Source organism: Carassius carassius, chromosome 49, assembly GCF_963082965.1.
Source record: "Carassius carassius chromosome 49, fCarCar2.1, whole genome shotgun sequence".
Taxonomy (NCBI): Eukaryota; Metazoa; Chordata; class Actinopteri; order Cypriniformes; family Cyprinidae; genus Carassius; species Carassius carassius.
The window spans coordinates 16,639,229-16,663,189 of record NC_081803.1 but is presented as its reverse complement, the minus strand read 5'-3'; the positions used below and the strand labels follow the sequence as shown (position 1 = coordinate 16,663,189).

The window sequence follows — 23,961 nt, the reverse complement described above, 5'->3', positions numbered from 1 at the left end:
GCAGATTCATGGTGAAATGCTATAACAATGCAAAATATATATATATATATATTGGGGGAAAAAAGCAACATTTAACCTCAGTGGACAATTTCAAGTCTAAACAATGTATTATTTCTTATTATACATGCAGTTAGACTGAATATTAGAACGGTTAGATTCCATGTAATTACACTTTTGGTCTTGTGATATGGCTTTAGTGTTTTGTTTGTTTTATTCTGTCAAATAAGTTGCAATACAAATGTTTATCATTTTTTTCTCTAATAAATACAATATATCTGAAGCCATAAAGTCTCCTGTTTTCCCCAGATTACTCCAGATTATTAAAAGTGAGAGGTGAGTTAAAGCACGTCTCGCTGTGCGCGCGCGCACGCACGTACGTACACACAAAGCGTCTCCTGTAGCTTTAAACTGCGCTCGGTCATTCGCTAGTCGGGGAGGGAGGGCAAGAGAGAGCAGGAGCAAGAGGAGGAGTGTGAACGTTGCGGAGTTGTCGGGGATTCCGAGAATATACAGTTCAGACTCATACTCGACAGCGCACGACGAGTTTTTGGACTCTACTTCCATTTGGCGCGGGTCACGGCGCACGTCTGCGCGCAGGAAACGCTCAAGCTCGGGTAGCGGAATCAGGTATGTGTCCAGACCACTCGATATTTTGTATTCCTATTTTGTAACTTGACACGGCGTCTTATAAACGTTACAGCGAGACCAAAGACGCCAAAACGCATGCTGTGTGGATCGCACTGGTCGCTCCTGTCATTTAGTTTCCATTTTGTTTCTCTGTTACAGTCAGTGCGATTTTACCGCTTGTTTTATCTGCTGAATTATTCTTCATACACGGGTAATTAACTAGTTATTTATATTTCTGTTTCCAAGTCATATCATTTATTATATTTTATAATTTTATAATATGTAGGCTAATGCAGTGTAAGAATCCTTACATTTGGTTCTCTCTTATAATCTGTACTTTTCCCTGTACTCTATATATATATATATATATATATATAATCTGTCTTGGTTATTATTAGTGCTTGCCAGAAAGTTATTTAATGCTATTTGCTATAGTTAAGAGCCATTAATAGTCATAAGAGTCAATAATACTCGAGGTTAATCTCTTCAAGATCTTACCTGACACACGTTTTGGATTTTACATTGTTTATAGCCTAGTTTTCATAAGGTTTCCTGTGGCTTCAGTCAAAAAAATTGGGAGGTCAAGGGTTTAAGTTTAAAGGTGTTAGAGATCATAGTTTGTGTTCAGTGTTGGTTCAGATGGCTTTCTTTGGTAAAGGAAAAGGCCAGTTACTGAAAAGTGTTTGTCATCGTCTGTCCAAAGAGCATGTGCATGTATTATGAAGAAGTCAGAACAGGATTGAGGTGGATTGAGAAATATGTTGTAGATTTCATTTTAGTAGCCTATTACTCGATCCATTAGTTTTCTGCAACTCTCATATCTCTACCAAGAGAAAACATGCATCTTCATTAGTCTCATCATCAGACATTTATTTTAAGAATCAGACATTTGTCTGTTAGATCTAAAATAATTTGTTGCAATGTCAGGAGATTATTTGGAGACATTTAAAGAGATGGGATAGAGTCAGGCTGACAGCACTATGCGACATGTTATCTGACTTCGTAAAACTGGATACTGACTTGTAATGATGTTATCTTTGCAAGAGAAATTAAAATGAACACATGGCGACCTAATTTCTTGGAGGGAATGTCAATACAATGAACACAGAGCGGTTACAACCATGCTGGGTCATCATCATCTTAAAATAGTATCCTACACATCAACCTCAACATTCATTCGCCTTCTGGCTTTTTATGTTGTTATACTTTTATCAAAGTAATTATCAGGAAGTGGTATTTTTCACAGGAATACTGAAGCACATGGTTTTAACTAGTACAACATAAACTTGCATGATGTAACGTGTCATAAATCCATAGAAGCCATGGGCGCTTTACACTCATTAACAGGTCAGTTGACGGCTCAGGGACAAAGTGGTTGCGTGTTTGTTTCTCGTGCAATGAATCTTGTTTTATACAGGGTATATCATAATAGGCTGGAAATCAACAGGAACTGATGCTGATTATACAAGAGGTCTTGTACACCAAAAGAAGTGATGAAGACTGTTGTCTGGCTCAGGGAGTTGAAACGCTGAGACCGTATGAAATACAGGGCACAGATTCTTCTCCCCTCAGCCTTGAGACAGAGGCAGGGCTTTCATTTATAGCGATGGATTGATTTTTGCTGATTGATTTACTGTAAACAATTTATAGTTTGCTGAATTCGCGGTGGAGGTTTGCTGGGAGATGCAACTCTGATAAATTACCACCACACATTCGAACAGACGTCAATGACCTCAACACATCTACCAACTGACCAGCCAATGCATTTTTGGACAATTTAGTCTGTAGACTTCATGTCCCCTTATGCATTTTGTATACATATTTTGGCATAGTTAGATTAGGGGCCAGTAAATTAAGTTTATGCAGTATACTACACTCTTTAACACATTTAACTCTAAATGTGGTAGAGATTTGCAGATGCCATCTAAATCTGTCTGTAACTAAATGTTAATTTGGGCTTGTTACCATTTAGCAGTTAACCATGAACATTTTGCAAATAATAGTGGATGAAAAGCATGTAGGTCATCTGTAAGCACCTCTAAAACAGGCAAATGCTGAACCTGAGAAAAATTATATCGACAACTTGTATAAGACACAAGTTAGTTTAATATAATTACCCAGCTAACCTCTAACTGCCTCTAACTCTATTTTTGTATTGGCCCTTATGTCCTGAGGCGAGATGGACCTGTAGGTCAAGGAATCCTGGCAATTGGGTTCAGGAAGATTTTACTGCTCCTTGAGGACGTTACTAATGGTGTTTTATTTTAAGCAGTTTATGCTGTGCTAAGTGAAACGCCAGTCCTTTCCAGTCGTTCTGGAGTTGTAAGGCTTAAGTCGTTCTCGTCTCTTTGAGCCACGAGATGAATACATGCAGATTTCGCAGTCCAAGGTCGCAGCGTGCCAAGCTGTCCTTCACACCGTATTAGTGGCCTGTCCTTTCAGAAACCTTCAAAGCCCTGAGAAGGACACAAATCCTGCAGTAATGCTGAAGAGATGAACACTCGCAGAATGATCTGCAATCAGGGCATCTGTACGACATTGACAGAGCTAGCGACAGGAATGAACACTGCTTCATTATTTCTGTCATCTAAAAGCTTTCAGATTGCACAGGTCCAAGCAATTAACTAAAGAGGAGTTTTCAGAATTTATAAATTAAAAATGGATGTGTGGGGGTTATGAAGACTGGTGCTTGTGGTTGAAAATTTTTTAATACACTTTAGTTTGTAAGCAAACTGAGGGCCTGAGCCAGGTCATAGAATTGGTGTAATACTGGTCAATATTTAATTTCAGCTGCCTTTTACTCATTTACATGGACATAATTTTCTTAATTTAAAAGAAATTGGCTTTGAGACATCTAGTAAGGTCTTAACAGTTTTTATCAATATTGTTATTGTTGTCTTGTACTAAAATTATCTTGTACTAGGATTCTCAGGTAAATATTGGAACCTTTTACTCTATTTATCTATCGATCTATCAAATTATTTGGAGCAACATGAGGTTGAATAAACATGAGGTTGAATAAATGAAGGCAATATTGTCATTTTTGGGTGAATTGGGTGGGTCCCTCGACAAAATAGTAGTGACTGGCATAAGCAGTGACTGCTTGTAATGGGATCACTTGAGATGGATGTCAATACCAGGTGTAAACCAGGTCTTTGTATTTATCTCAGCTTTAAACTAATAGCTTCCTGCTTCTGTAGGTGTCATGGGGCCTTTGTCATATGGGCTGTTTCTGCTAAGACTCATTTCATGCAGAGGTCAGGGGTCAAACACGGTGGAGCAGATTTACAGATTTACAGAGCTGCACGCTAAAACACCGGAAAGTAATAAAGTCCTGTCATTTTCGGAGCAGCCCACCTGTCACTGGCCTCAGACTGCTGAATCACTTAAAGACTTACTTAAGGGGTTAAAATGAGCTGAGCTGTTGCCAGGCAACAAGGGACACCTCGGCAGCCACTAGATGCGGCGTGTAGCTATCCATCCCTCATGCACAGCCAGCGGTGAAAGTGTTGAAAGATTCCCACTGCATGCCCCTGCTCTCAAAGCACTCTAATGCTTCATGCAGCAAGGCATGCTGGGATATATATTTTATAGACTGCTGTTTGTATGCACTCCTGCCACAAGTAGTAGACACAAGTGGAAAGTGTTGCATTTTTGTGTTAAACTAAGACCTTCTCCATGTGAATTGCAATCCCCGTGCATTCACGTTCACGCTCTACACATCCCATTCAGGCATGGGCTGTTGATCAGCTGAGTTTGAGCGCATCTCTTTCAGAAGTTTGGGAGATGCCCTTGGACAGACGTCCTTGTGTCCTAGCGGACCGCTTGGGGCTTATGGAGGCAGTGACTGTTTTCCTGGCGCAGCGCTCTGACCTTGACCTGACTGATTTGACCTGAAAGCTTTTAAGTAACTGTCTAAAACAGGATTCTGTCATGTGACACCATGTGCAGGGCTTACGTGTCACACTTGACTGGAGGTGTGGGTGAGTGTTTTTTCATTCACATTATGATTTAAGTGCTTCACCGCTGTGCATGATGAATATTGATTCAGTGAATGATTTTGCATAACACAGAAAAAACAAATTGTGGTGGATGAAGACTTTGCCTTGTTTTAGTCTGGTGTGGTGGAAAGAAATATTGTTAAACATAATTCAGTTGTTTATGCAACATGAAGCCTGCAAGTCTGGAAATATTATATATATATATATATATATTTAGTTTTTTAATTGCCACTGAGTATCTGAAAGGTGCTACATAAATAAAATGTATTTTTAGTAGTAGTAGTAGTAGTAGTTGTTGTTGCTAACAGTAATATTATCATTAATAGTAATAATTAATGATAATATTTAAATATTTATATTATAATATTTAAATGTTTTATTATAACAGGAATTGCCATTTCAACTAAATAGTCGTTGCAAAGTATGATGTAAGATATAAAGTTTTTAGTTTGATTTTAAATGTGGTTATAATTCAATATTTTTTTATAAAATTTAATTAGTATTATTACTACTATTATTATTATTAACAATAATACATAAATATAATAATTTTAACATTTAAAAACCCCCAGAAATATATGGACACACATATTATTAATCTAAAGTTAAATAATAAATATATTATTATAAAAAAAATATAATAATTTTTTTTAATAATTATTTGAATTATTTAAAGTACCTTTTAGAACTTTTTTTTTTTTTGATATGGCCTGAAAAACTTTCAGAAATGCATTGAATTTCCCGACTCGATCAGCATTTTTGCTGCTGCATCTGGTATAAGGTTCGTGTACTCCCAGCGCACTGTGATCTGCACAGTTTGCCTTTTTCACAAAGCTGCTGTGGTGAGAGCTGGTATTTTTCATCCGGTTATAACAAAATCACTTCTGCTTCAGTGGACCTAGAGCTGAAGCCAGAATTGAGTATTTTAGTCAGCTAATGCTGGATATTTGTGTGTCTGTCCTGAGCCTGGATGAGGGTCATGTAGAAGCTGGTTCACCTGTGGCCGCTGACCTGTGGTCGATGTTTACACGTGCTTACGCTCTGCTTGTGTAAGTACGTTTACATGGCTGATTCGTTCGCAAAGGCCAGACGGCTCAAATAGAGCAGATCTTTTCTTTAAGCCACCTGTCTCTGTGTCCAAGGCTGCCCTTGTTGGTTATATTAAGGTATAGCTTGCCCTAAATACAATTAAACAGGTTTAATAAAGGTGAGTGATCAGTTTGAATCAGCTGCTTGTTGTTGTCCTTTTAGATTTGTTTATGTGAATGTGTGTTGATGTAATGTGATTTCATAGTTTTTCATTTAAGCTCTTGCAATGCTTAGCCATCATAAAGTGCTTATATGATTTCTAGAGTGATTCTTATGGGCAGCATTTTTTCTTTTGAGGTGGTGGTTTGTAGTAATGGACCAAAATATTAGGCAGGCCAGTATTTTTATTTTTTATTTTTGGAGGGCATTACCAGAAAAAGGCAAATAATTGTTAATGGGGGATAAACATTAACATTTTGAGCAATTTTCAGCAATTTTGCACATTTAATATGATTACAGGTTTTTATGAGATGTGTTTAGGGTGTTGAGTTTAAAACTGGCAGAACTGTTTGTTTGTGTCAGAGACGAGCAAACTCGAGCTTGGGTTGTTGTCATTGTGAGCCTGATCGATATCTATGTGATATTCTCATCCAAGGGAGTGGGCTCACTCACAATGAGATATCTATGATATCATATGTATGTGTTTGAAAATATGTTCTCGCCTTGCAGTAATGAGACAAAACTTCCACACCACTGTCAGCACAACACCTCTCCAAGTTCTTCCAGTGAGATATGGTATAAAATAAAAATAAATATTTTAGTATGTATAATACTTTTTATAAAATAATTTTCTATTTTATATATTTATTTGATATTTAGCAATTTTATAGTTTCTTGTATTTCATAAAATACTGGTAATATGTATATATCTCAAATATATATAAAGAGCAAGAAGAAGATTGTTTTTATATTATATAATAAATAATTACATAATTGATCTATTACTAACTATATATATGTGTGTATATATATATATATATATATATATATATATATATATATATATATATATATATATACAGTACAGACCAAAAGTTTGGACACACTTTCTCATTCAAAGAGTTTTCTTTATTTTCATGACTATGAAAATTGTAGAGTCACACTGAAGGCATCAAGGGCTATTTGACCAAGAAGGAGAGTGATGGGGTGCTGCGCCAGATGACCTGGCCTCCACAGTCACCGGACCTGAACCCAATCGAGATGGTTTAGGGGTGAGCTGGACCGCAGACAGAAGGCAAAAGGGCCAACAAGTGCTAAGCATCTCTCGGGGAACTCCTTCAAGACTGTTGGAAGACCATTTCAGGTGACTACCTCTTGAAGCTCATCAAGAGAATGCCAAGAGTGTGCAAAGCAGTAATCAAAGCAAAAGGTGGCTACTTTGAAGAACCTAGAATATGACATATTTTCAGTTGTTTCACACTTTTTTGTTATGTATATAATTCCATATAGGGGTGCACCGAAATTTCGGCCGCCGAAAATTTTCGGCCGGAATGGCATTATCGGTTTCGGGCCGAAAAAAAAAAAAACAGCCGAAAACGTAAACCGAAAATGAATGTCACCCGCCCCTCCCATCCGTGAGCAAGCGCTTAGGTTTCACTCACGGTCGAGCTGTTATCACGCGTCTGCCTATCAAAGATTAAGCATGTCAAAGGGCTGTCACAATCAAAAAAAGCTTGTCCCAAAAGCTGCACAATCGATCGGACCAACCAACACAAGTTTCGAAAACGAAAACAGGGAATCGATTTTAACGGCCTTCTCTTGGAGCGCGTCCAGCTCGTCACTATACGCTCGCAGCGAACGCGCGTCACACAGCAACTGCAGGTTCTGACACACACACACACACACACACACACAGAGCCTATTAGTGCATAATATCAATGTAGCCTTCAGTAATGTTTTTCATTAATGTTATGGCAGTCCACATTGCTGACTTGTGCGCGTCTCAAGCGCCCTCTTTACGTTCGCCCTAATGCCTGTTTAGTTGTCGGTGGATTTGCCTATATTTGGCGTTGAAAAAAGGATCAACGCCAAATATAGGCAATTTACTAACGATTCATTGAACACTTTGCCTATGTCTCAAAAATCGAACAGGATTTTTTTTTCACAAAAGTGACAGCCCTATACGAGAGGACACCAAAGTTGCAATATGTAACATTTGTTCTGCAAAAATCTCCAAAATTTTGGATTTTTTTGCAAAATTTTTAAAAAACTATTTTATTTGATGGAACATAAAACTTGAAGAATAATTATTATTTATATTTATTGTAAAAAATATTTTATGTTTTGTTATGTAACTGTTAATAAAAGTTTGATTATTATATTGTGATTTTTCAATTCAGATCCATTAAATCCAAGCAATATATATATACGTTTTTAAAAGAAGCCATTTTCGGCTTCAGTTTCGGTTTTCGGCCTAGTGCATCCTAAAGTTTCGGTTTCGGCACAGAATTTTCATTTCGGTGCATGACTAATTCCATATATAATTCCACATGTGTTAATTCATAGTTTTGATGCCTTCAGTGTGAATCTACAATTTTCATAGTCATGAAAATAAAGAAAACTCTTTGAATGAGAAGGTGTGTCCAAACTTTTTTTTTTTACTTATTTTAATTGTTACAAATAATTTCCAGTATTATTTTCTTTTCTTTTTCTTTTTCATCCATGTTTAATGAAGGCATGTGATGTATGTGCTCCCATCGTCTGATAAGACCCTCGTATGTTACTGATGTAAGGAGCACATACTCTCTGAATACTGGGATTAATAAACCTACTGTAAACTTTTTTTTCTGTTACTGTTTTCTCTCCATTTGCTGAGCTGCCTGATCAGACTCTGCAGCAGTCTTCATACACTCTCTTTGAGAGGAAAAAAAGAAAGAGAAGTGGGCCATGGTGACCTATTTTTCTCACAGTTCAGGGAGGCCGAGGGTTGCGGTGCTGCAGTCAGTCAGATGGGGTGCAGGGGCTGTCACCAGACGCAGACACACACACAGAAGTGGGTCAGTGGCAGGGGCTGTGTCTTGTGAACGGCTTGTCGAACAGTAGAGAAAGCTGCAAAGGAAGCACATATTATACGCCCAAACCTGTCCATGGAGGTCTGCAATCTCTCGGGGCCTTCACACCCATTGCCTCCACTGGGACAAAAGCTAAAAAAAAAAAAAAAAATATATACTCAGTTACAGTTCAGAAACAGTGGCTATGCATAGTGTACATGCATCACGGCTAAATATAGTCATCATCACTCTAATCACGTGGAATAAAATATATATATATATATATATATATATGTATGTCGATGGACGATAGCATCGTCTGTTGGCCCAACCCTAAATTATTCATTTAAGTACTGCGTAATATTAATTAACTACATGTATTTACTATATGGTTTGGATTAGGGTTTGGCTTAGGGTTACTTGCATGAAACTAATTGTTATTATAATAGTAAGTACATGTAACATGTAACAAGGACACCTTAAAATAAAGTGTTACCATTTATTTGTATTATTTATTATTGTTCTCTCACTGGTCGAGGTTTTTTTTCCACGGCACAGGGTAATTAAGATGACATCATTAGCACCACACTGGTGAAAGCCAGCAGTCATGGGAGATTCACTGCATCATCATTACACTCTTGGACACAGATCCCAGTGGGTGTGGCCTTTTATGATGGATTGTTGTTTTTGTGGAACTTAAAAGGTCAACGGATCCTTCAGCATGCTGAGAGAAAATTCAATATTTGATTTAGGCGAACTGTTCTGCATCTAACAGGCACAGGGAGACTTTGACCTGACCCAGAGTTTCAGTATTTGAGATTCCGTTCTTATCATGAGTGCTGTGAGTAATGGAAAGCAGGTCGGCTTGCACTGGAAGTGTAGGGGGCAACTGTAAAACATGTCAAATGCAACAACCTCAATAGTAGTTTCAGAGTAATGACACATTACTCCAGAAATGACTCTGTAAGAACTCTTTCCTTCAACTTTGTGAGAAATGTTTGACAAAAAAAAAAAATGTTTGGGTGTTGTTGTTGTTTTTTATTTCTGGTTTTTATAGTTTATAGACAGTGCAAAGTTTAAAAAAAACTTTGAAAATGAACTAATTATTTGTTATATACTAGGTTGTTGGTTAAAAGTTAACGTGAATGACAACTTGGGCTTTTGCTGCTACATACAGTACAGGATTTAATTTTATCCATGTCGGGAGCAATCATAACACTGAATTGAATTGACAGAAATTCTTTGATTTAAACATGATTTTATCCTAAATATCTTGTATCTAGCTGAAGACAGATTTTGTTAGCTGCTTTATATATATATATGTATATATGTATGTGTATATATATATATATATGTATATGTATATGTTTAAAGTTTTAAAAGATTTTTGGAGTACATTTAATAAAATCTTCGTATTTCTACTTATTAATTTAATGTTTAATTCAATGTGTTACTTGCTGTTTCTTTGTAATTATTTGTAAAGTTTCTAGCAATTTCTGAGTGAGAATTGTTTAAAAAAAATTCAGTGTAGTTTTATGTGTATATATATATATATATATATATATAATAATATGCTTTCCATCGTCCATATCTGTAGTGAGTGTCTTTTATCATGTATATGTTGCCAGGCTCAGCACTGTTAAACCGTGGTATAATCACTATAATGTCTCTCATGACATATTGCTTCAATGCACACTTCCCTTCTCTGAGTCTGATATAATAGCCCACGGACTGATGCCTTGGCATGAATGACCTTTGATCTAATTGAGTGTATCGTGTTCCTCAAGGATCACATCCCAAACAGGGCCAGGTGGGTGTTCCCGTGGTAATCTGATGAACTCCAGCGAAGGTGAGGAGAGCAGTGACGTCTCGGACTCCTGCGTGCTGTCAGAGGAGTCCATGGCAGATGGTTTCCAGCAGGATCACATATGACATTCGATAACGTTACAGTCAGGAAAGGTCAGTTGGCATGTCGGCAAGGCACTGCAGTGTCTCCAGCGAAGGACACGATCCACACGTTCCCGGGAAGGCAGTGGGATGCATGTGCACGTTGTGTTCCTTTTAGCTGCGAGGCAGGGTTTGTGTTTAAACATGACATTTCTCCCCTCTTCCCCCACCTCGGTGTCAATGTACAGAGGACAGTCCAAATATTTGTTTAAAGTGATGAACTTTGTGCAACCAAGGGCACTGCATTTGCATGATGATAAAAGGCGCTTCATGCTCTCCTGTTTTGCACTTTTATGATAGTGATATGAAGTGATGGGGAGAAGAGGAGTGAAATGACACATACCAGAAAGCAGATCTCGCTGGTGGACCAGCAAAGCCACGATGTTCAGCAGCAAAACATGCATGTTCACCAAGGATTGGTTTAGCTATTTAAAGGAATATACCCAGTCCAAAACAGGTTAAGCTGATTTGACCGCACTTGAATTAGCTTTTATTTTATATTTTCAGGTTTATTTACATTTTTAGTATTTTGGTTTTGTCAATTATAATTTTTTTTTTTAATTTCTTTTTAGCTTTAATTTATATTTTCTCACTATTAGTAATATTAGTAATTCAACTTCTACAGTAAGCATATTTTATTTTAGTTAATTGCTAAGGCAATATTTCAAATTTTCATTTAAGTTTTCATCTAATGTGTATATTTTATTTCAGCTTTATTTCAGTTAACAGAAACATTTTTAATAGTTTTAGTTAGGAATAGCAATACTGATTACCCCCCAAAAATAAAACAATAAAAATAAAATCATCATCTCTAATAATAATAGTGCGCCAGAACGCCCACCACACACCAGCTTACTGGTGGAAAGGAGACAGTGGGATGAAGCCAATCAGCGGACATGGGGATTGTTAGGAGGCCATGATGGTTGGAGGCGAATGTGCGAATTTAGCCAGGATGCCGAGGTCACACCTCTACTCTTTTCGAAAGACATCCTGGGATTTTTTTTAATGACCACAGAGAGTCAGGACCTCGGTTTAACGTCTCATCCGAAGGACGGTGCTTGTTGACAGTATAGTGTCCCCATCACTACACTGGGGCACTAGAACCCACACAGACCTCAGGGTGAGCACCCCCTGCTGGCCTCACCTCCTCAATCAGCAACCTACAGTCGTGGCCAAAAGTTTTGAGAATTACATAAATATTAGTTTTCAAAAAGTTTGCTGCTAAACTGCTTTTAGATCTTTGTTTCAGTTGTTTCTGTGATGTACTGAAATATAATTACAAGCACTTCATACGTTTCAAAGGCTTTTATCGACAATTACATGACATTTATACAAAGAGTCAGTATTTGCAGTGTTGGCCCTTCTTTTTCAGGACCTCTGCAATTCGACTGGGCATGCTCTCAATCAACTTCTGGGCCAAATCCTGACTGATAGCAACCCATTCTTTCATTATCACTTCTTGGAGTTTGTCAGAATTAGTGGGTTTTTGTTTGTCCACCCGCCTCTTGAGGATTGACCACAAGTTCTCACTGGGATTAAGATCTGGGGAGTTTCCAGGCCATGGACCCAAAATTTCAACATTCTGGTCCCCGAGCCACTTAGTTATCACTTTTGCCTTATGGCACGGTGCTCCATCGTGCTGGAAAATGCATTGTTCTTCACCAAACTGTTGTTGGATTGTTGGAAGAAGTTGCTGTTGGAGGGTGTTTTGGTACCATTCTTTATTCATGGCTGTGTTTTTGGGCAGAATTGTGAGTGAGCCCACTCCCTTAGATGAGAAGCAACCCCACACATGAATGGTGTCAGGATGCTTTACTGTTGGCATGCCACAGGACTGATGGTAGCGCTCACCTTTTCTTCTCCGGACAAGCCTTTTTCCAGATGCCCCAAACAATCGGAAAGGGACTTCATCTGAGAATATGACTTTGCCCCAGTCCTCAGCAATCCATTCACTATACTTTCTGCAGAAGATCAATCTGTCCCTGATGTTTTTTTTTGGAGAGAAGTGGCTTCTTTGCTGCCCTTCTTGACACCAGGCCATCTTCCAAAAGTCTTGGCCTCACTGTGCGTGCAGATGCGATTCCTGCCATTCCTGAGCAAGCTCTGCACTGGTGGCACTCCGATCCCGCAGCTGAATCCTCTAAAATTGTTTGAAAATCCTATAAATTGTTGATTTAGGTGCAATCTTAGTAGCCACAATATCCTTGCCTGTGAAGCCATTTTTATGCAATGCAATGATGGCTGCACGCGTTTCTTTGCAGGTCACCATGGTTAACAATGGAAGAACAATGATTTCAAGCATCACCCTCCTTTTAACATGTCAAGTCCTCCATTCTAACCCAATCAGCCTGACATAATGATCTCCAGCCTTGTGATCATCAATATTCTCACCTGAGTTAACAAGACGATTACTGAAATGATCTCAGCAGGTCCTTTAATGACAGCAATGAAATGCAGTGGAAAGGTTTTTTTGGGATTAAGTTAATTTTCATGGCAAAGAAGGACTATGCAATTCATCTGATCACTCTTCATAACATTCTGGATTATAGGGCTGGACGATTATGGCCTAAAATCAAAACCTCGATTAATTGAACATTTTACCTCGATTACGGTTAATGAACGATTATTTTGTTTCTGTTTTGTTTTTTTGCCCTCATAGTTTACTGACAAGGTTTGTACTCTAAATATGATTGACTATTAAAGGTGAGATATTTTTTCCTGTTGAAAAAGCGATATCATAGCTCACTATCAGCAGTTATTTTATCTATGTTCGTAGCATTTCTTACAGATTATTGCTCGGTGTAAGAGATAAATAAAGATCAGATAAAGATAAATTAGCACAGTACCAGTACGAGTGATTGCGTGTGTGAATTAGTCATACCGTCTCTATATTATTGTGAAGCTGTGGGTTGTAAATAGCCTAGTTGCTTCAAAGGTAGAAAAATATGCTATAATAAGTTTTGAGATTCTAAGCTACTTTAGGGATAAATATTATCAAAATTATATTCAAATTTAAAGTGCATAATTTTAGTTAGGGTGAAGAAAAGCTTTTGGCTTCTTTTCTGTGGCCATAAAAGGGCGCATTGAGCAAAATATTACTAATGCACGTTTATTCAAAGCATAAGAAAATCGGACTGTGAAAAAAGTGCATAATATTTAAAATAATGTTTATAAACCAATTATAATTAAGTAGCTTTAAGAACTATAAACAAAACAGCACCATGTGTGCATGCATAGTTTAATTCAAAGGGGTGAAAGCCAATAACACAGAGTACATTTTTCATTTAAACACAAGATGCAGTAGGATGGGGAAAACCCACCATAAAGTTTTTGAAAAAAATTGAACCCACCTTAATTTTACATGGCTTTCTACACATGTGGCTCTGTTGTGTGAGACGCCAGTGCAAGGGTAACAGAAGATGTCCCTCTAGAAATGCGTGAAATATGCGTTCTGTGTGAATGGCTTGGTTTCAGTTTTGACGTAAACAAGATCTTCTCCACATTGATGTTCTCTTTTTCCGCAATATTTTGAAAGAACATCTCAGCAGCGCTGCATCTAGTTTCTTCAACTGTATAGGTTAACGAAAACATTCTAATGCAATGACACTTTTATATTGTCATCACATCTCGTGCGCCACTGATAAAGGCCAAGTAGAATTCGACCGTCCGCATCCGCGCACCGTCCGCATTTATGTAATTTTCGTCATCACAAGGGCTTGCAGACAGCCGCGCATCAGTCCACGCGATCTCAAAAAGTGCCTGCACGCGGACGGGGTGCGCTGCTGTCAACAGCACATGCACGAGGTGAATGATGACAGAAGTGGTACTGCTTGTCGAGCTCGTCTTCCTTCTGAAAGCTGTGCGGATGAGGCTATGTGAGACAGAACAGAACCCCGAATGCAGCCTCCTTAACGGACACCTAAAATTCGAATGCAACATTTTTGCATTCTAATGTGGAATTTTTTTTAATTTTATTCGACGAATATTCGAAATTCTAATTTTTTTTACAGCCCTAGCGTGAACATGGTAGCTCGATATAATAATACACATCCGATCATCTAATCGCTTGAATGTCCAAACCATAAAACAAATACAACTGACAAAGTTTAGTGAAGACACAAGGCCATCACTATGTGTTGAACCGGCGTTCACCTCCGTGTTTTGCTTTTATGCCATTGACTGGACGGGCAGAGTCATGTGGCTACACACGCGGTAGTATGCTTTTAAGGGGGAAGTATTAACAGGATTAAAAAACCGAAATAACCGACATGGGAAAATTTACGTCGGTTAGAGGTTCTGAATTTCGGTTTCGATTACTTTTCAATTAATCGTCCAGCCCTACTGGAGTATATGCAAATTGCTATTATAAAAACTTAAGCAGCAACTTTTCCAATTTCCAATATTTATGTAATTCTCACTTTTGGCCACGACTGTAGTTCAATTCAATTCAATTTTTTCAATTCAAGTTTATTTGTATAGCGCTTTTTACAATACAAATCGTTACAAAGCAACTTTACAGAAAATTATGTTTCTACAATATTTAGTAGTAGCTAGTAGTTTGTGCACGTTTGACAGGATTTTAGAAAAATAATAATAATACAAGACGTAGTCAGCTAGATGATGAACTATCAATATTATTAATTAATAGTAATTATATGATGCAGTCACACATGTAGCAATAATTGTTAGTTCTGTTTGTTGATTCAAGGTTAGGATCATCTGGGGTCCTCTGAGGGTCAGCATCATCTCTTCTCAGGTGTTCTGGATCCAGACTGGAGCTTGTGTAAATCCTAGTTACCACGGGATGTAAATCCCGTGGCAAAACATAGAAACAAAATAGAGACATCATTAGCATAGCTGCTGATCCAACAAAGTAAAATTAGTTTAACCCAAGCTAAAGAATAAAAATGCAGATGCAACTACACTCACAATTTAAGAGATACATTATTCGAATGCTTGGCGAAAGAGATGCGTTTTTAATCTAGATTTAAACAGAGAGAGTGTGTCTGAACCCCGAACATTATCAGGAAGGCTATTCCAGAGTTTGGGAGCCAAATGTGAAAAAGCTCTACCTCCTTTAGTGGACTTTGCTATCCTAGGAACTACCAAAAGTCCAGCGTTTTGTGACCTTAGGGTGCGTGATGGGTTGTAGCGTGGTAGAAGGCTAGTTAGGTACGCAGGAGCTAAACCATTTAGGGCCTTATAGGTAAGTAATGATAATTTGTAACAGATACGGAACTTAATAGGTAGCCAGTGCAGAGACTGTAAAATTGGGGTAATATGATCATATTTTCTTGACCTGGTAAGGACTCTAGCTGCTGCATTTTGGACTACCTGTAGCTTGTTTATTGACGAAGCAGGACAACCACCTAGAAGTGCATTACAATAGTCCAGTCTAGAGGTCATGAAAGCATGAACTAGCTTTTCTGCATCAGAAACAGATAACATGTTTCGTAGCTTGGCAATGTTTCTAAGATGGAAGAATGCGGTTTTTGTAACATTGGAAATATGATTTTCAAAAGACAAATTGCTGTCTAATATAACACCCAGATTTCTGACTGTAGAGGAAGTAACAGTACATCCGTCTAGTTGCAGATTGTAATCTACAAGATTCTGTGTGGTGTTTTTTGGTCCAATAATTAATATCTCTGTCTTATCCGAATTTAATTGGAGAAAATTATTTGTCATCCAATCTTTTACATTTTTAACACACTCTGTTAGCTTAGATAATTGGGAAGTTTCATCTGGTCTCGTTGAAATATATAGCTGAGTATCATCAGCATAACAGTGGAAGCTAATTCCGTATTTTCTAATAATATTACCAAGGGGCAACATGTATATTGAAAATAGAAGGGGACCTAGGACGGATCCTTGTGGCACTCCATATTTTACTGATGATAAATGAGATGACACCCCATTTAAGTAAACAAAATGGTAGCGATCGGACAGGTAGGATCTAAACCATCTTAGAGCCTGCCCTTGAATACCTGTATAGTTTTGTAATCGATCTATGAGTATGTCATGATCTATGGTGTCGAACGCAGCACTAAGATCAAGTAAGACTAGAAATGAGATGCAGCCTTGATCTGACGCAAGAAGCAGGTCATTTGTAATTTTAACAAGTGCAGTTTCTGTGCTATGGTGGGGCCTAAAACCTGACTTAAATTCTTCATACAGATCATTTTCATGCAGGAAGGTGCTCAATTGAGCAGACACAACTTTTTCTAAAATTTTAGACATAAATGGAAGATTTGAAATAGGCCTATAATTTGCCAGTACACTAGGATCTAGTTTTGGTTTCTTAATAAGAGGCTTGATAACCGCCAGCTTGAATGGTTTTGGGACGTGACCTAAAGATAACGACGAGTTAATGATATTGAGAAGCGGTTCTTCGGCTACAGGTAACAGCTCTTTTAGTAATTTAGTGGGTACAGGATCTAATAAACATGTTGTTGGTTTAGATACAGTGATAAGTTTATTTAGCTCTTCCTGTCCTATATTTGTAAAGCACTGCAGTTTATCTTTGGGTGCGATGGATGAAACTGAAGTGTTAGACGCTGTAGAATCTACATTCGCTATTGTATTTCTAATGTTATCTATTTTATCAGTGAAGAAATTCATAAAGTCATTACTATTTAACGTTGGTGGAATATTTGAATCAGGTGGCGTCTGGTAATTTGTTAATTTAGCCACTGTGCTAAATAAAAACCTTGGATTGTTTTGGTTATTTTCAATGAGTTTGTGGATATGCTCTGCCCTAGCAGTTTTTAGAGCCTGTCTATAGCTGGACATACTGTTTTTCCATGCAATTTTAAAAACTTCCAAGTTAGTTTTTCTCCATTTGCGTTCAAGACTACGAGTTACTTTCTTGAGAGAGTGAGTATTACTGTTATACCATGGCACAGTACGTTTTTCTCTAACCTTTTTCAATTTGATGGGGGCAACAGCTTCTAATGTATTAGAGAAAATAGTGCCCATGTTGTCAGTAATTTCGTCTAATTCATGTGTATTTTTGGGTACAAATAGCAGTTGAGATAGATCAGGCAGGTTATTTGCGAATCTGTCTTTGGTGGCTGGAACAATAGTTCTGCCCAGACGGTAACGCTGAGACATATAGTTAATATCAGTTATACGCAGCATGCACGATACAAGGAAATGGTCTGTAATATCATCACATTGGGGTACAATATCTATAGCAGTAAGATCGATTCCATGCGATATAATTAGATCTAGTGTATGATTAAAACGATGAGTGGGCCCGGTGACATTTTGCTTGACTCCAAAGGAGTTTATTAGGTCAGTAAACGCAAGTCCTAATGTATCATTTGCATTATCAACGTGAATATTAAAATCTCCCATGATTAGCGCCTTATCAACTGTAACTAGAAGGTCTGAGAGGAAATCTGCAAATTCTTTTAGGAATTCTGTATACGGCCCTGGTGGTCTATACACAGTAGCCAGAGCAAGAGATACATTAGATTTCTTTTGCATGTCTGACAGTGTAACATTTAGCAGAAGTATTTCAAAAGAGTTAAACCTGTATCCTGTTTTCTGGGTAACATTGAGAATATCACTATATATTGTTGCAACACCTCCTCCACGACCAGTCTGACGGGGCTCATGCTTATAACAGTAGTTTGGTGGAGTAGACTCATTTAGACCAAAATAATCATTTGGTTTTAGCCAGGTTTCAGTCAAGCAGAGTACATCAAAACTATTTTCTGTGATCATTTCATTTACAATAACTGCTTTGGGTGTGAGTGATCTAATATTTATGAGCCCAAACTTTAAAAATTGTTTTTGTTCATTTACTTTACATTTTTCTGGTTTAATTACGATAAGATTTTTTCTAGATCCTACATTATATTTTGACCTCACTATTCGGGGAACAGACACAGTCTTAATAGTTTTTACAGCACAAGTACTTTTATCATTTAAGCGGGTGGAACAAAACTCATCATAATAGTTATTAGAGAATTGTCTTACTAGTCACATGGAGCGAAGTGTCCTGGAGATGTTGTCAGAGAGCAGCTCCGCTCCGATTCTGCTGGGGTGTAATCCATCAGCGCGAAACAGCCTAGGACGCTCCCAGAAAAGATTCCAGTTATTAACAAATAGCAGTTTCTGTTCTTTACACCATGACAACAACCATTCATTTAAAGCAAAAAGTCTACTGAACCTTTCGTGTCCTCGTCGATACGTGGGCAGTGGTCCTGACACGACGATCGTCGCCGCGGGCGTCGTGCTGTGAACCGTCTCGATCAGGCTGCTGAAGTCCCTCTTCAACGTCTCCGTCTGCTGCAGCGTGGTGTCGTTAACCCCGGCGTGAAGCACGACCGCTCTGGGGCTCTCGTCGACCTTCAGGATCGCGGGTATCTGCGCAGAAACATTGAGAACACGAGCACCAGGCAAACAATGAGTATGCACTTTACCTTCGGCTAACGTAGCACTTACGTGTCGGACGATGGAGTCTCCGATGATCACAGCGTCGCGTCCTGTCTCGCGGAGGGGAGCGAAGCGGTTCCGGATGGAGATGTCGAAGGCAGGAGGGGGAGAAGTCGTCGCCCGGGACCCGGCTCGCGTCCTCCGCTGTGGATGCACCCAGGGTCAGTGGTGTCCCGGCGTCGCAGTGAAGGACATCTGGGAAGATCGCGTCCTGGGTGCACCGGGCCTGTGCAGAGAAACACACGGAGTAGACGTGGTGGGACTGTTAACAGATCGCTGTATACTTACCCCGGACTTGTGAGCGTCAGCCCGGGATGATTCCAGCGCGGTTCTCCGCTCTCTCAGCTGGGCCTGCCTCACCTCCAGGTCGCGAATCTGCTTTCCCACGGCCTCGAGCTCGAGCTGCACAGAGTGGAGACATTCATCCGCCATTAAAGCAAGTAACAGTGAGTACAGCAGTGGTAATGTGTGTGAATAGAGTATTAGCAATGTTAGCGCAGTTAGCTGCAACCACGCCGCTGATGCTAACGGGCTAAAAGCTAATAGCGGACCCGGGAGATCAAAATAAAACTAGTGATAGCGAGGCGCTCTGATTGTTTTTGTTGTAGAATACAATAGAGGATATATTCACACGTTATATAAACGGAAACGATGATGTATACAATTGTTTTTTGAGTTAAAAATAGTCAATGAAAAGAATATAGTGACGGAGCTCAAACGCAGTACAGCCGCCAACAACAAACAGTTGTTTTGTAGTTTTCCCAGTAGGTCTCCCATCCAGGTACTGACCAGGCTCAGCCCTGCTTTGCTTCAGTGGGAAAGGGGTTTTGGGCTCCAGGGTGATATGGCTGCTACTTTTCTTAAATAACAGAAGCAAAAAGCTATAGGTTATAGTGATACATTTACAACTGAAGTAAAAGTGTTGATCTATATAATGATTAAAATACTAGTCAAAAGATGTACAATATGCATGTTAAAATACATTTTTGTTCATGTTATATTGAATTGAAAACTTTTTCCATTAAAACATATTTCCTAAAACCCAAAAATGACCATAAAAGTGATAACTTTACAGCTCAAATAATAATTTTAATAAAACAATTAATATAAGTGCTTTTAACATTTAGAAATATAATGTTTCTGCTTTTCAATCCTCCAAAAGTTAGGCCCCATGCACTTCCATTGTAAGTGGCTCACTGTAACCTCACATCTCTTGAAATAAAACAAGTGACGAGTCGAAATTAATTTGTGGTAATCAGTGTTCTACCACAAATGCTTTCAAATGAGCTTAACCTGTAATGAACCCACAATATTCCTGTAAGAAGCCTTTTGTGGATTCCAACATGCTAGGACACTTTTTGTTTCCTTACAAATCCACTCATGTAGAACTCAAGATGATTAAAACCTGCAATTCGATGAAAGCTTTGTGGTGGATGACATCTCAGAGTTTGTTGGGGGGCTTCTGGGAACGTCAAGTAGAAAAAACCCTTGTGTTCCAAGTCGGCCTGGCTAGTGTCTCAAATGCCGTGGAGAGTCATCTAATCCCCTGAAACTGAGACAAACAATCTGAAAGAAGGTTAAAAATACACCAGTGAGACATTTTGAAATTCTGCCTCTGTCTGAGTTCAGTGTTAAGGTTAAAGATCCAGCATTCAGATAAGACTTCCCCGCTGGGGAGGAGATAACAGGCACGCAGATTGAAAAGAGAGAGAGACGTTTGGGGTGAGGGGGCTGGGGATTTGAGATGTCTATCTGGCAGTGTGAAGGTTTTTGTCTTGCAGATCCAGTTCAAGGACGCCTCCAGGCAAGGCAGCCCTGACTGTGCCAGTGATGCATCTCAAGGTCACATGCGCTCACCCTGTGACTCTCAGCCACAACAGGAAAAGTGGGGAGCGGGGGGAATCAGGGGCACTGTAGAATCCTTCATTTACCCCCACCCTGCTTATCCCCGCTTAATTCCCGTGACCACGAATATTGTGGCTGTGTTGAGGCACCAGTCAAGGGCTGTCTTCGTTTATCCTCGGATGCTTTGAAACTAATCTGTAGTGCCACATATTCCGGTGCATCCTGTAAAAGTGTGTGCGGTTTTAAAATGGGGCTGAAATGGAGTGGGAGAGATTTTAATGTAACTTAGCCATTCAAATGGGCATGTTAACTGCTTCCTCTCATGCTTTTAACTCGTGCATCCATTTTTATCTGTGGTGATTTAATGGTTAAACCTCTGTTAAGTCTGCATTCTCACTGCCCTAGTGCCCTGCGGTCACACATAAGCTTAGTGTAAAATTCCCATTTTACGTCACCACTGTTTAAGTAGTTTGGACTGTAGGGATCATACTAATGCACATATAAATATATAAATATATATATATATATGTCTGTAAATAAATGTTGTGCATTGTATTTTTGATGTTCTTAAAGCGAACAATTGCTTTTGTGTGAAAAACGGCCTTGCCATGTTCATAAGAGTTCCTAATAAAAGTAGCATTATCGGATTCATGAATGAATCATTCTTTGAGCTGTATTTTTTTAATGAATCTTTTGATCCATTTCACAGAACTGCTGTGAATGAATCTATTACAAATGGGACCGTACAAATTAGCTCAATAATCCAGTTAGAGAGGTTAACAGCCTAATGTATCGGATGATAGTCAGTGAATACCAGCCTTAATTTTGTACTTTTCATAAACCAGTTGTGTGTGTCTTCAGAGCACTTTAATTATAGCATTTGTACAAATGTACGAGCTACCTATATGATGCTATTTAGTCCCTTTTGAGTTTGAAAGCTTCAGTTTATTGATCAGTATATCATTTCACATTTCTCAATTGGTGTTCCACAGAAGTAAGTCATATGTTCTGAATAAGTCAGAGTAGTTTTTCTTAGAACTCTAATCACTCTAATTTTAGAGTGAACCCTGTTTGACCTGATGTTGACTTCGAGAAAGAGCCTATCAAAAAGCAGCGGTTGTGTGCTTGAGGTATCTATGGTAATCTAATCTGTCCCTCAAGCGTCCGTTATCACAGTTTTGCGACTTTTCGATTAAACCGAGAAACCATGGAGACCAAATGATAAATAACCACTGTCATGATTCCGGATTCTCTCTGTTGTAAATCTGTCTTCCACCGGCTGGCGTCCAGCTCATTTCATTTCACAGTTGCAGATTAGTTTCCATTTTACTCAAAACAGATGTGTTTTGAGATTATAAATTATACAATCAGAACAAATTTGTCAACAGTTTCTGTGCTCCCTGACACACTATTGAGAGCGATCATCTAGTTGCATTGCAATGCATTGTCCTAAAACACACAAACCCAAACAGCCACACACAGCACAGGAATGTGGCAGGGGATGAGCATAAATCTTTAATATTAATGAGTCTTGCTGTGGCAGGAGACCCAGCAGCTTTGTCCCTCTCTCCTCTCAGCTCGCCTACGCTCCCTCGTCATTTAATTAACAGTAGGGAGATTATGGAGGCCCCAGGCCTGTGAAGATCTGATTTAAACATGGAAATGGTACATTACTGTCGCTCTTTTGGCAGAGAAAGTTTGAAGAGGAAGTAAATAGATGATTGGCCCTCCGGTCCTCCACATTAGTGTTAGGTACCACAAAATACCTCACAATATATGTATTATGATACAGAAATCCTGATTTAATGCATCACAGTGATTAAGAGTATCATAATTGGATCACAATCGAAACCACAGCATGTGTGTGGAAGTGAAGCTGTGGTTCAGTTAGTATAGTTCATTTGAGGTGTATGTGAATGCAGGTGGTTAACACATGCAATCTAGAGAGAGATTCATCATAATTATGCTGCTATTTTATAACCCTCTCAATGCGGACGGCTGTTGTTGTTGCAGTCTCCGCTATTTGTTGTTGTGGTTGTTGTTGTTGTTGTTTTCTTTTCTACTGTGAAACAACGGCCTGGACCACTGTTGCCACCTTATGGAACAACTTATTAGTGCACAACCAAGTCAATCGTCATGTGTGACCTGCGCTTACAAATTACATGTGGTTACCCAAATCAGGTGGTGCTTGTAAAGTACGGATAAAATCTGAAGTATGTTTTGGCCATTTCATGTCACTTTTGTATCACCTTATGTCTTTGGCCAAACTAAGAAAAGCAGAGTTGTTACTAATTTAGACAATTGTTTTTCCACATTTAAACCTGGAAATAAACAGAACATAAAACATCTAACAGAACACAAAAATTTAAATGTAAAAAGTAATTAAAAAAGTAACATTTTACGAAACAATTTTTAAATGTGTAATACAACAAAAAAACATATATGTGATACATATCATTTTTAATATTTAAAAAAAACATTTAAAAAAAAGTTTTTCCAATAAATTGTAGTTAAATAGTTTTATTAAATTACGCAAAATATCCTTGTAGTCCCTATTATATATCAATATATTATTGGACAGTACTATTTTGCCTAATTTCAGAGTTTTCACTCATTTAGAGTACCTGCTTCTTATTTGAAGAAACTATGAATGAGCAAATGAGTAAGTAAATATTGATATAAGGAGCTTATATATATATCTATCATATTAGCATTTTTGCTAAATTATGTAAAATAACCTTTTAGACCCTTTTATATATTGATATATGATTGGATCAGCCCCGTTCATGTTGGGTATTTTTCAGAGAAGGTGTTGGTCTTGGTGACTGGTTCGGGATGAACAGGGAATGCCTGTAATCAGGTTCCAGTGCCCACAGACTAGAAACCTGGAAGCGTCGAACATCATGTGTTGCCCAGGCACTTGCCTTTTCCTGGAACCAAAGTGGTTAATGTTTCGCTGTAATTGGCACCCACAGCTGCTCTCCAGTTCAACAGGGATGAGTTTGGAGCCTCTGCCT

General features: G+C 38.6%; 1 protein-coding gene across 2 annotated transcripts in view; it reads left to right on the top strand.

The window, feature by feature from the left end:
* The first annotated feature begins 411 nt into the window (after positions 1 to 411).
* The window catches only part of LOC132132898 (nuclear receptor-interacting protein 1-like), a 37,098-nt gene continuing 13,548 nt past the window's right edge, over positions 412 to 23,961 (top strand). Inside the window, exon 1 of one of the 2 annotated variants that reach the window (XM_059545462.1) lies at positions 412 to 627. The gene's annotated coding sequence lies outside the window, so the exon portion shown is untranslated. Of the gene's footprint in view, positions 628 to 683; positions 839 to 23,961 lie in introns of those variants that run through there. The other variant, XM_059545463.1, reaches the window with a different exon arrangement.